The following is a 13,054-nucleotide window of genomic DNA, read 5'->3' on the forward strand; positions in this document are numbered from 1 at the left end:
TTGTTCGTATCTCCTTGTACCAGGTATATAAATCTCTTCAGTAATGATTACTGAGGCTACGACTTTGAATTTAGAACTGATAGTTATAGCTGAGTATAGTTAACAGAAGTAAGGCTCAAGGAGTGGATTCCAAGTAAAAAAAAATGAAAAATCTCAAGACATGTTCGATATTGTTAAAAGGGCTGTTTTTGGTAATTTACAAAATATAGCGATGTGCATTAATATTCAGTGAAGACTAAATGAATCTGTTGAGAGACCATTTACAAAGATTCAGTAATGAGCTTGCATACATTCAGTATAGATTAGGCTTGTTGCAGATTATAAAATAGAAAGATTTTACCGTTAACTTAGATTGAAACTACCTGGAGTCTGTTAAATGCAGACTGCCTCACAGTCATCATTTGACATATGTTTTATGCATAAATATATTTCTTTATTACAACCAAGGATTTTTTCTTCGTCTTGTTGTGTGTTTGTCGATGTTATCAGGATAAAGCAAAAATTATGCGTGAATTTACACTAAACCAAAAGCGGTTCTTGTGTCTGGTAAAATGAGATTACTGTCTTGGGACATTATAATGTAACTTTTTGTTTCAGAAACTGGAATCTCAGGCACAAAATGTCGTAGATTTTGGTGACTAAATTTGATTAATTCTTCAATGAAATTCACTGGAGGGAATTTATCTGAATAACATGCGATAATTTGTTTATATCTGTTGAGCGAAAATTGTACTCGGATTTTGGCTACGCTAGAATATGCTTTTTCCGAGCGTTTACTACTTGTTTTAGCCAAAGTTTTTACTTATTTTTTTTTCTTTAGCATAGTTATGCAGTGTTGTAGAAACTGATGGGAGATAAATTGTAGAGGTTCTTATTTTGATGAGATTTTTTAAATTGAAAATGAATTTTCTTTCTATTTTTGTATGAGTAGCTGAATTTCCTTTTTTCATATTACTCAAGAGATATTCCTTTCTTTTCAGGTAAGTTCTTGCTGTATTTGGGATGAAATCATCCAGACGTGTTTAGGTAAGATGCAGAGATTTTTCTCGATAATCTCCACAGAATAAGAGGCAGTTTATGCCCAGCGTGTTTGTCTGTTTGTCAGTAGAATTGCACAAAATTTAACTGTGGGTATTTCCGAAAATCTGACATAGACCGGCCTTGTGACGGGCTCCAAGTGATTAGATTTAGGGAATGGATCTTTTTCGCCTTGGCGAAGGTCGAACACATTGGTAAGTTCAGCGTGCAATTCGTCGTTTACCTTGGGAGGTGTTCTGTTCTTCATTACAGTACTGACTCAGTTAACTGATCCAGTTAATTTATTTTATAAAATTTTACCTGCAACAGTTCATTGTTCATTTGCACAGAAAATATAGTACGTTTTAACTAAGAATCTTATATATATATATATATATATATATATATATATATATATATATATATATATATATATATATATATACTAATATATATAATCTGTGTGTGTATGTATATATATATATATATATAAAATATGCACGTGATTTGGTATCAACTGAAGCCACAGGAAAAGCCTGAAAAGAAACGCAGCGTGAAACGTACTTTCTTGTAATTAACGCATGTTTGGGGCGCAAAGTGATACAAAGCATAAAACAAGTGAGCAAGAAAGCTCTGACAAAAGTAAAGAAAAAAAAAAAAAAAATTGGAAAATGTATTATTAGGCCATCACAAACATAAAATGATATTCGTCCAGATTACTCCACTACCTAACACACAAACAAGTCAAATGAAAGAAAGGAATTCCCTAATGACTGCATCATATATATAATAGCCTTTAGTCTGCCAGCAGCACCAGAACACAAGTAGCCCTTAAGAATAGTAATTAAAACTAGGATAAATACCAGTTACCACTGACATAATATGTCAGTATGTCATTTTAGGTTGTTTTAATCTCAGAGTGACTACTAAGTGGATTGTTTAATTTAGTAGCAATTTATTGAAATACTCAAAAAAAAAAATTTTTTTCCTAGGATGAGACAAATTGTTGTCTACATTGGTGCCTTCAGTTAACTTGGTTTTTCTTTTTCTACCATAGTTATGTACTAAAAACTTCACAGTTATCTAGCAATCTTTATAATAATAGAAACTATGGCGAACTGGTCACACAGTTAAATCTAGATTACAGTCCCAAAATCTTAACTAATTCCGGGCACAGGGAGGTTCTTTGCACCCCTCCTCTCCTTCCAAATAGCCCATGTAATTCTTACTAATACTTTTATAAGGAACATAAACTGACAGATACAGCAACGAAAAGTGACTGGGCAACCAGCAGTTCTTGGGACCAATAGAGTTTCAAATATCCCTCATATTGCCTTGTTAAGTAAGTTGCTTCCCCCTTTTCAAATACTGCAGTTTAGTATTTAATGTAAACTTCAGTTTACACTTCAGAGTAATTCTTTATAAAGTAAAAAAAAAATAAATGCAAAAATGGGTAAAAGTTACGTCAATAGACAAAATAATCAATCGCTGAAGAGTAAGCACAATGAAGTCACGTGAAGTGAACGGGAGCCCAAGACAAGCTCAATTTTTTTAGCTGTATAAGGCTTGATTCACACTATAGGTTCGGTCGCGCTCCGCTCTCGTTCCGGTCCCGGTCCGGTCCAATAAACTAAAGAGTGGACTGTGAGCGCCAGTTGAACACAATTGCCACGATCCTGCCAACCCCTGCCCCACTCTCGAGACTCAGCCTTCATATAAGCAAGTAGTGTTACCTTTTGTTCTATAAAAACATGGATAATCAAAAGAAAACACCACAGTGGGGATCGTGCAAAAGGTAGGTTAAAAACAGTTTTCCTTTTATTTATCACAGATATAAGGACAATGCATACACCTAGCATAAACATAAGCAAAAACTGAGCAAAATTAATCAACAAAACTTACTTTGACTTGGTGGTTTCACATTAAAAATGTTAATAGAATTAGTGAAAAGAAAAGCAGAACTATACGAATTGGAGTGATAATGTGGCGAAAAGAAGAAGCTGGGTGGAAGTCACAGGCAGCTGGGTTCAAAGGTAAGAAATTCAATGTACATAACAGTATCCTAATGTCCATAAATGCATTTCCTAGCCTCACTAAACAATATTCCTATACAATTATCTTTGCATACTTATACTTTATCACTTGACAAGGCACTGAAAGAAAAGAAATTACATATATTTAATAATAGAAGAAAGAAACAATATGTAATAATAGTTCAACGTCACTGCGGAAATGTACTAGCCTCACTAAACAATATTCCTATACAATTATGTTTGTTTATTTATATTTTATCATTTTGCCAAGGCACTGAACCAACTGGGGAGCTGAAATATTCTTTAAGTGTTTTCTCACGCCAAAAGCCTCTTTGTAGCATTTCCCCCTCTTCCTCTCATTGGACGTATGCATTTGATGGAGGCATGACAACAGTATCTGGTATTGCAACAATATTTTGTATCAGATTGTGAAGTATGCATGTTGTTGTAATAATTGCATTAGCATTACAAGGCATAGCTTTAAGTTTCTTAAATATATTCTGAAGGTTTTAGAATACCAAATGTACACTCAACTATCCTCCTGGCTCTAATAATCTAGAGTTAAAAATCCTTTTTCTACATTATGTTCAGTCTGTGAACCTGGGTAGGGCCTCATTAAATTTCTCTTCAGAGGGAAAGCCTCATCTCCCACTATAACAAAAAGTGCCAGGAAGTGCAAATCTTCTGGTACATTCAATTGTTCATCATCCAGGTATTTGCAAAGTTTGGAATTGGTAAAAATTCCACTGTTACTATTCCTATCTTGCAACATAGGATGAATACAATCTCTTTCTTTTTCGACTTTGCTTTCTTTCTTCTTCTTCATCAAGTGCATTGGCGATTATTGCCAAAAGCTACAGAAAAGTCACACATCCTCCGCAGCCTGTGGTGAGACTTTCACTGGTGTTGAGAGAGAGAAATGATGGGACCGTGAGCGGAGCGAGAGCAGAAGAGTGTGAATGCACCAGGACCAATAGAGCGGAGCGCGACCGGACCTGAATCAACCTTATGGTTCGGGACCTTCCCTGAAAAAAAGCGGGACGCCATATCTTAAAAATTGAAAACAATCTTAATATGCTTACCACGTCCAAAATAATTCCAAATTCTACCTCTGAGGCGTATTTAGTGCAAGCCCTTTCGGGATTACCGTAAAAACAAACGAAAGACAGAGCGCGCACCCTTTCACTCGTCTGGCCGAACTATCATACGGTCGGGGATTGTGCGTCCCTGACATCGGAACGGATGAAAAGACAGTTCGACAACCTACTGTGCATATCAGGGCCGTGTCTAGTAGATTTTTGTCCATAAAATCTTACCAAAGCATCAGATATGGATAGTATTTTGGAAATAGCTATTTAAAGCCACAGCCTAATTGGCAAAAATATGCAGTGATGTCTAATGTGGATAATTAAGGCACTTAATAGAGTAAATCAAAGAATTTTAAAGGGAAACTTAGCTAAATTTAGTAAGCACCCAGAGAGAGGCTAGTTGTGACGTAAACTATGACATCAGACGCAACAGCAGGGATCCCAGTAGCATGATAATGATCGTAAAAACACAAATATTTGACCCTCTTGTACAATAAGCAATACCTTGAGTAGCATATGCGATAATTATCGAAGCTGTAAGATAATGTTACTATAAATAGATTAGTGGATTATAAAAATTAGGGCATAGCCCAAGCGCTTGGACTATGAGTTACGATTATCTTTCACCTCAGCACTACAATGTAGTTATGATTAAATGAAATATATATACAATGAACAATGTAAATGAAATAATCAAAATAACTGAAAATAGAAAGAATGAGTAACTTCAAATCCACAAAAGAAAAAAATAAATAAATAAATAAAACCGGGATTACATAGACTCACTGATAACCACTCAACAACCCTACAAGTAAACGAATCAAGAGTATAGAACAGTGGTTCTCAGCTTTTTCCACTCCATTCCCCCCTTCATGAATTCTCAACATTCGTGTGGTTCCCCTTCATTTTTCTCCCAAATCCCACCCAGCCAAAAAAGGTAAAATAAAATAAAAATAAATAAAATGTTGATGAAGAGAACACCCTTGCTTTATTACGAAGTTTACAGTCATAATTAGCTTATATTTGATAGACTTCTATGATATGCTTAACTTACATCACTAGACTACAAAAGACTAGCGGACAATAGCAAATTTGAATTAGGTTGGGAAAAAGTTCAATTAACCTCTGCATGTTTTATATTGTTTCTTTTCAATCAGCTGACGAATCCGAGGTTGTGTCACTGACAATGCACCTACACTGCACAAACAATTACAATTTCGCACACATACATACATGAACACACATTCGTAACAGTATCATGTAACAAAAATTTTTCAGCTTAATTAAAAAAGAAAATTTTCTTTGCCAGGACAGTGATGCAAGTTTTTATTTTTATTCAGTTTCCTAACATTATTTAGAAATGTATAATTTGCAAAAGCCCACCATGGCCCCACTAAATTCTTGCCATGGCCCCCAGGTTGAGAACCACTGGTATAGAAACAACAAAACTGACACAGAGGCACACAAATAAAATAATGAAGGGGCAGTAGTGTTCTGTACCTGTGGATTTATTATGGGATTGATCATGCATTAATGAAGGTAAGGTTAGAACACTTGCGTTATGTATCATTCATTTAGCAGGACTAAGCAGGTACACGCGAATGGAACTTTTGAGGAAACAGTGTGAAGCAACAGAAACTCCAGGGTAATGATGGTTGTTTTCAAGGAGAGTGTTACTGTAAGACTTGGTGCATATTTAAGTTAAAGGAAACGTGGATTGCGCCATGGAACTGTATTGCACAATTAATATTCTCATTTGATGCACATTCCCTTATTGTACTCTCAGTATACTTAGGGACACGATACTCTAAATATACTTAGAGACATGCCTCATCGAAAAAAGAGAGAGAGAGAGAGAGAGAGAGAGAGAGAGAGAGAGAGAGAGAGACAATGTAGGGTAGGTGTTTGAGTGTGTGAAACAATATAAGAATTCTATATACTGCTACTACTATTACTATTACTACCACCAACGCCTGAGTCTTCATTCATAAAAGTTAAGTATACCTTACTTTAACAGACCACAGAGCTGATTACCAGCCCAAGGGCTGGCCCGAAGGATTAAATTTATTTTACGTGGCTAAGAACCAATTGGTTACCTAGCAGCGCGACCTACAGCTTATTGTGGAATCCGAACCACATTATAACGAGAAATGAATTTCTATCACCAGAAATAAATTTCTCTAATTCTTCAATGGCCGGTCGGAGAATCGAACGCGGGACCAGCAGAGTGCTAGCCGAGAATGATACCAACCCATCCAATGAGGAACTTCTCTTCAGTCATAAAGTATATGGGCGGGGTGTCTAGTCAAGTACGTCATACTACAGTTTTAATGGTCTCTATCTAAGAGCCTGCTAGATTTAGCTAAGTTTCCCTATAAATTTCATTGATTTACTCTGATAAGTGCCTTAATTATCCACATTAGACATCACTGTATATTTTTGCCAATTAGGCTGTGGCTTCAATAGCTATTTCCAAAATACGATCCATATCCGATGCTTTGGTAAGATTTTATCGACGAAAATCAATTGGACACGACCCTGATTTGCACAGTAGCTATATCTATATACTGTACTCCGTTGTGTTATCTGAAAATAAAAGTCCAGCGCTCTATTGCCGGTAGTAGGAAAAGGATAAAATTCAGATCGGCGCAAATCTCTACACAAAATTTGCCGGACAATATTGAGGTATATTATGGAATACAGCGATATTCTTCTTGCTAAATAATGCGCTGGTGAGACCACTTCGAAAAGTCATTAAGAAATGTTTCCGAAAAGCTTAAAGAATGGCCGAAGTCAGAAGTTGGTACCTTAAAGCTAGTAGCATTCCAAACAAATGGAATGTTAGGGACATATGTTAAGGAGAAAAATGACCAAGAAGTACGTCAAGGAGTGGCTGATTGACACACGGTCTGTTAAATACAAGATCTATACCGCAATCATTCATTCACTGAATATTTCGGGCTAGCCAAGGCGAAGGCAGCCGCATATAGTACGCATTACCTGTATCGTTGTAAACTAAACTACTTCAGCGCATTTTATAGTTTTTCCACATCTCAGTATTGCAGCGTGAAAAGTTGTAATACACTTTTTCAAGGAGAAAGAGACGTCAGTAGATATGAAGCGTCGTAGTACTAGCACACTGCCGTAACTACAGACCAGGCTCGTACACACGCTAATGTGTACACCACTCTGCATACCATTAGTTTTTTGTCAAGCCTGAATGTATTGTTGCAATGATTCACTATTAACTGATATTATCTACAATGATTCACTATTAACTGATATTATCTACGATTCTCAACTTATTGACCTGTAACTGGTTATCGTACGAAACATGCAAGCCAACTCATATACATATGACTCATAAAGATTTGATTTTCATAAAGATTTCACGAAATGTTTTTCGTTATACGGTCTGTTAGTTTTCTTACTGTATAAAATGTGATACAAAAACATTTCTGACATACAGACAGAGTAGTCATTACTGTACTGCTGATAGGCTATGCTTGCATATACGAGCTGAAAGGAGATGCAATCATTTCTCCTCAGTAAGATGAAATCCCAACTTAAGAAAATGACATAGTTACCGAATAGTGTTAACTTGCAGTACGAGTATGATTTAAGATTTGAATAATTTGAAGAACCCGCGAATATGATTCTGATGTAACGTACCCTGAATGTTGATGCCCATGACTCGCGAACTAGCCGTTAGTGCGTATTTTGAAAAAAATCTAAATATAATTATCAAATAGTTCCAGCACAAAATTAGGCCGGCATTGCTCTGTTACTGCGCCTGCTGGCGAGCAAGCGTCACAGCTGCGACGGATCTTTTTGTTCGAGAGAGAAATCGTGTTCGCATACGCGGTTTATTATAGGCTATCTGTGTAATGAGCACAGGAACTGCACTTCCTCCGTCATATGGTGCTGTTCATTCGGTATATAGTAACCACCTTCATATGTATATGTATATATATATATACATATATATATTATATACACACATGTATATATACACATATATATACATACATACACACACACACAGAAAAGCACGCACACGTGTGAGGTATTTGTTGCGTAAGATCACAAATTAGCAGCAATAAAGCTTGTGTAGTTAGATTTAATATTTTTATCCTTTCAAACATACATTGTTAATTCTTCTTAATGTTTTCAAGCTGTCTATAGAGTCTCTTGAGCTTAACACGGAGAATTACTCAGTTGATTTCCATTGGTCCCACTGAGTCAAAAGATGGCATCTGTTCCTACCTTTATATTTCCTTACATTTTGGCAGGTTATTTTTGGTTATCATTCATTATTGTCAGTACCGAAAACAGAAAATGTATTCAACTATGTACACCTGGTGCTATTAATATAAAAAAGTAATTTTTCTTGCAATAACTCAACATATGGTAATCATATATTTTGGCTTGCCTTAGCATTACATAATTAGAATAATCATATCCGCAGAACAGTCTTCGTTGTTTAAACGCCAGTTTGCATATTTACGAATGGTGGACGCTGATCCCTTCTTCATCGGCTTGAGCAATCGTTATAAGGAGATAAATTTCCTTTAGTGAAACAGAACATTCTGGGCTTGTATGTATGTATGTGTATATACATACATACATACACATACATACACACATATATAATATATATACATATATTGAAAACCTGAGCGTCTTCAAGATGTCGTAAACTCTTCTTCTTACCTGGAAAATGAGAGGGTTTATGCCATTTGACTAAATGTGGAGCGAATAAGCTTGATAACTGTCTGTTCTTCCACCAATCTTGGGACAACTTTTACTGATAATGTGCGTTATTCCTTCAGCGACTGAGCGAATAATACTGATAGTATGTATTACTCATCTAGCCTTTGTGCAGCTAAACCTGATACGGTATTCTCTTCAGTGGATATAAAGTAGACCAACCGGATCGCGTAGGCTATGTAGAGAAAACCACAATCACAGCAAGGTAGCTGTGATTTTCAGTGCCTTGTCTACGAAAGGCTGGTATATAGGAAATAAGATCACTCGCACAATCTCATTGCTTGTGCGAACAAGCAGACGGTCTATCATGGCAAGTACGCATTCATTTTTGTAAATTCAGGTAATTTAGTGAGTTCCTTAACATTTTATCATCTAGACATTATTGCATATAACAGTAATTATAAATGCACAGTGACACTTAGATGATACTTGTAATTTGTGCTTGGGACATGTAATTTCATTTAAAACCCGACTGCTTGTTGTCATTTTACATCAGATTCACTAGATATGGTTTGCCAAAAACAAATATTTAAATAGGTCCGCATGGTCCGCTCATTCCAACTGGTCTGCATTTCACACTTTCCTGTTTCATTCGCCAACATGCTGGGTAAATAAGGACGTCGAGTGTAGGATATGTGTGTTAAGGTTTTATTGTTTTTGTGTCGCTCTAAACCTTAGAAGCATTAAAAGCGAGACGTACGGTCATGTTTGCCATTCAACTAATCGTTAGGTGTAATAGGTCTCGATGTGTAGTGTGCACTCAATCTTTAGGGATGTATCAGTCACTTAGTGTGTATTCATATAATTCATTTGTATCTCCAGTCCTGTAAAATTAGATATATCATTGATTATATTTACGTATGCTATCGTGTTACTCTGTTGTTTGCCTTTGTATTAATGTTCTCCCGATGGGTCCTAGTGTTGGTAGTATTCTCCGAAACTCGTGATGAGCATGTTAATTGAAAGTACAGTCTACACTTCGTATCTACTCCAAAATGCACAAATACACAAACCGGTTGAATTAATTACAGTCCACAAGAACGATCACCTAGGCTAGTGGCACATTAGTGCTTCTCACTCTGAGTCGTGAATGAGTCTCTCTGCAGAAAACTGCATCGAAGGTTCATCCACGGATCGGCAGTTGACAGTATGAATGTGGCAGTGACCTAAGTGGTCGTTCTTGTGAACCGTGATTAATTCACCCGATTTTTGCATTCCAACATTGTATTTAACTCCTCAAAAAAGAGCCAAAGAGAGAGATGTGCACTAGGCTGTTTCAGTTTTGTGAAGTACAGATGCTTACATAATCTATATTCAACCTCTAATAAAAACTCCTGGTGTCAGTTGATGTTTTATAACTACATGATCGGTACATGGTTGTGCATTCAGACGATGATGGCCTCCAGGGTTGAAGAGGCCTGTTATAGACATCTGAGTTGCTTGTTCTACCAGGGCCTACAATTGAGCAGTTGCTTATCCAGTTGCCTGAATGAGCAATTACGATGGACAAGCAAAACGCATTATCAGCTCAAGTTGCCAAATGGTTGCGTGAATAGCCACTTCGGAATGGAAATCGTAATAGTAATAGTAATGTAAAATAATCTCTCTCCCTCTCTCTCTCTCTCTCTCTCTCTCTCTCTCTCTCTCTGTTAGTCCGATCACTTCCTGTATATGAAATCTGCAGGTAAATGAAAGTATCGTTTTCGCCTTAATTACGAAATGAGCGTGTCAGCTTAAATCTCTGTCACTGCACGGAAAGAAGGGAAGTCAAGCAGCCACTGGAGGACTTTCATCCAAAATGGAGACCTGTGGCAAGATCATGGAACGCAGGGCAGACCCCTCGAGCCAAGTTAACTTTAGCGCTCCCAATTTTCACACAAGTCCATGAAATTAACAATTCTCGGTTTATGCCTCGTGGTTGGGAGGTTGATTGGGACTTAGCCAGATATCTCCAATGAATTTTATTTCTAGTGTCGGCAAAAGTCACTCTATTCCTTGCTTGCTTTGCAAGTTGCTGACTTTTCAGGCTTGTTCCATATCAGTGAAAATATCACTCGTGTTTAGAATGCAAAGCAAAGTAACGTCGGTATGGCGTTGAAGTGAAAGCGAGCCGGAAGATCAACGGAACGAATGAACCGATATTTTGATTAAACGCCTGCAAGAATAACATATAAAGGGTTTCCCCAAAGTAAAGAAACTCTTAAATGAAAGAATGAATAAGTTCCACTTGATTGTGGAATAGTTTCTTTTAGCGCGCGTAGCTTTTGTGGAAACTGAGGCAAGCACAAGTATAATCATAGATCTCCAATATCTGACACGTTCTTGAAAATTGTGATATAATGTCACGTTGAAATGCAGGAATGGATTCTTCCCTTTCTTAAGTTAGTGTGAAGATCCATAAAGATAGTTTCTGGTAAGAAGTGAATGAAGGCGATGACAAGATTTAGAATAATGGTCTGAAGGAAAATAGGCTCAGATTAAATTCACTGTTAGCATCACACAAATTATAAGTCAGAGGCTAATGAAGGAATTTTGTTTTATCACTAGAGCCACACTCACTGAAGAGGAACAGTGTATTGTTGATCGCGTGTATGTATATATACAGTATATATACTGTACATATATATATATATATATATATATATATATATATATATATATATATATATATATATTATATTTTATATTATATATATACTGTATATACATTGTATATATATATATACATATATATATATATATATATATATATATATATATATATATATATATATATATATATATATATATATATATATGCATTGTTTCTGATAGGGAGTAGGGCAACGTTAGAAGGGTAGTCTCTTGGTTTTCAGCAAATCCCTAGAGATGAGACTGCTACCTCATGTCCATTTCTTGAACCCGGCAATGCTGGTATCTAGTCACAGTTGGGTCGATTAGTAGGCGGCAGGCCTTGCCCGAACCACGGGACCTTGGGAATGGAGGTCCACTGAATTATGTGTGCTTGTGTAAAAGCAATTAATCTGTTACTAGCATGTTTAAAATGCATTTTATATTTTTTCTTTCGTGGTAGTTGTTTCTTATATAGATATGATGATACAGTTTTTGCTGTTATCATTTTTGTTAACATTGTTTATAAGTTACCATTTTTTTAAGTAATCCAAAAACCCCTATAGTTTCCTAGCAAACTTCTAAGTAACATAGTGGTTATCTGAGAGTAAGGGAAACAACAGAGCAAAGAAGTTAATGTGAAGTAGAAACGAAAGCAAGGAATACATGATTAATAACAACTGATGCATAGTTAGCATCTCTAAATATGTCAAAGAATAATGACAGCCTTAACTCTTAATAAGCAAAGAGAGAGAAATGAGCTTAGTGTAACCTGAGGGGAGTAACTCGAACTGAAAGCTGTGGAAGGCCATAGTACACTAGCCATGGCACAGCCCAAGGTTTGAAATCGTTGGTTACGTGGCCAACACCCGTGATATGCCAACTGTATATAGTTCCTGGGACGTTCTTGCGCCTACAGATGATGGGGTTACTTGTCGGGCATTTTTAGTATTTAAGAAGAATTAAGTGTGGTGTTATTCCATAAGTCTAGCCTTTTCTTTTCTGAAGCATTGCATTTTACCCGTGGAAAAATTTTAAGCCCGCGATAATTCTCAAATTCTATTTCAACCAATGAAAACACGTTGAGAAAATTTTTGTAGGGAAGCATATTAGCTATATAAAATGGACTTGAAATGGTTGTAGACTACCTTTGCTTGAAATCGATAGCTCTTATTGCGTTGATTGATTATGTTTGTTTTGTAATCAGTTAATGTGTTTCTCATAAGGAATAACCAGTTAACAGAATTCTTTTCGCGAATTATGTTGTAGACAAGGATGGACATTTTACTCTGTGTCATGAGCCAAAGTTCGATCCACATCGTTGACTCTATTAAATGAAGAGGAAATTTCAACGTAATTTAATCTTCCCCTCACTCTGCTGCCATGTCATCCATTAATTAGGTTATTGTCTGTTGGAAGACGAAAACAAGTTTATTTTAAAATTTAATATTTGCACCACGAACTTCATTTTTTTTTTTTGGTGGGGGCATTTCGAAGGGTTGGCGCTCTTTGAAAGAGGTGTCAAGGTAAACTTGT

Source organism: Macrobrachium rosenbergii, chromosome 5, assembly GCF_040412425.1.
Source record: "Macrobrachium rosenbergii isolate ZJJX-2024 chromosome 5, ASM4041242v1, whole genome shotgun sequence".
Classification (NCBI taxonomy): domain Eukaryota; kingdom Metazoa; phylum Arthropoda; class Malacostraca; order Decapoda; family Palaemonidae; genus Macrobrachium; species Macrobrachium rosenbergii.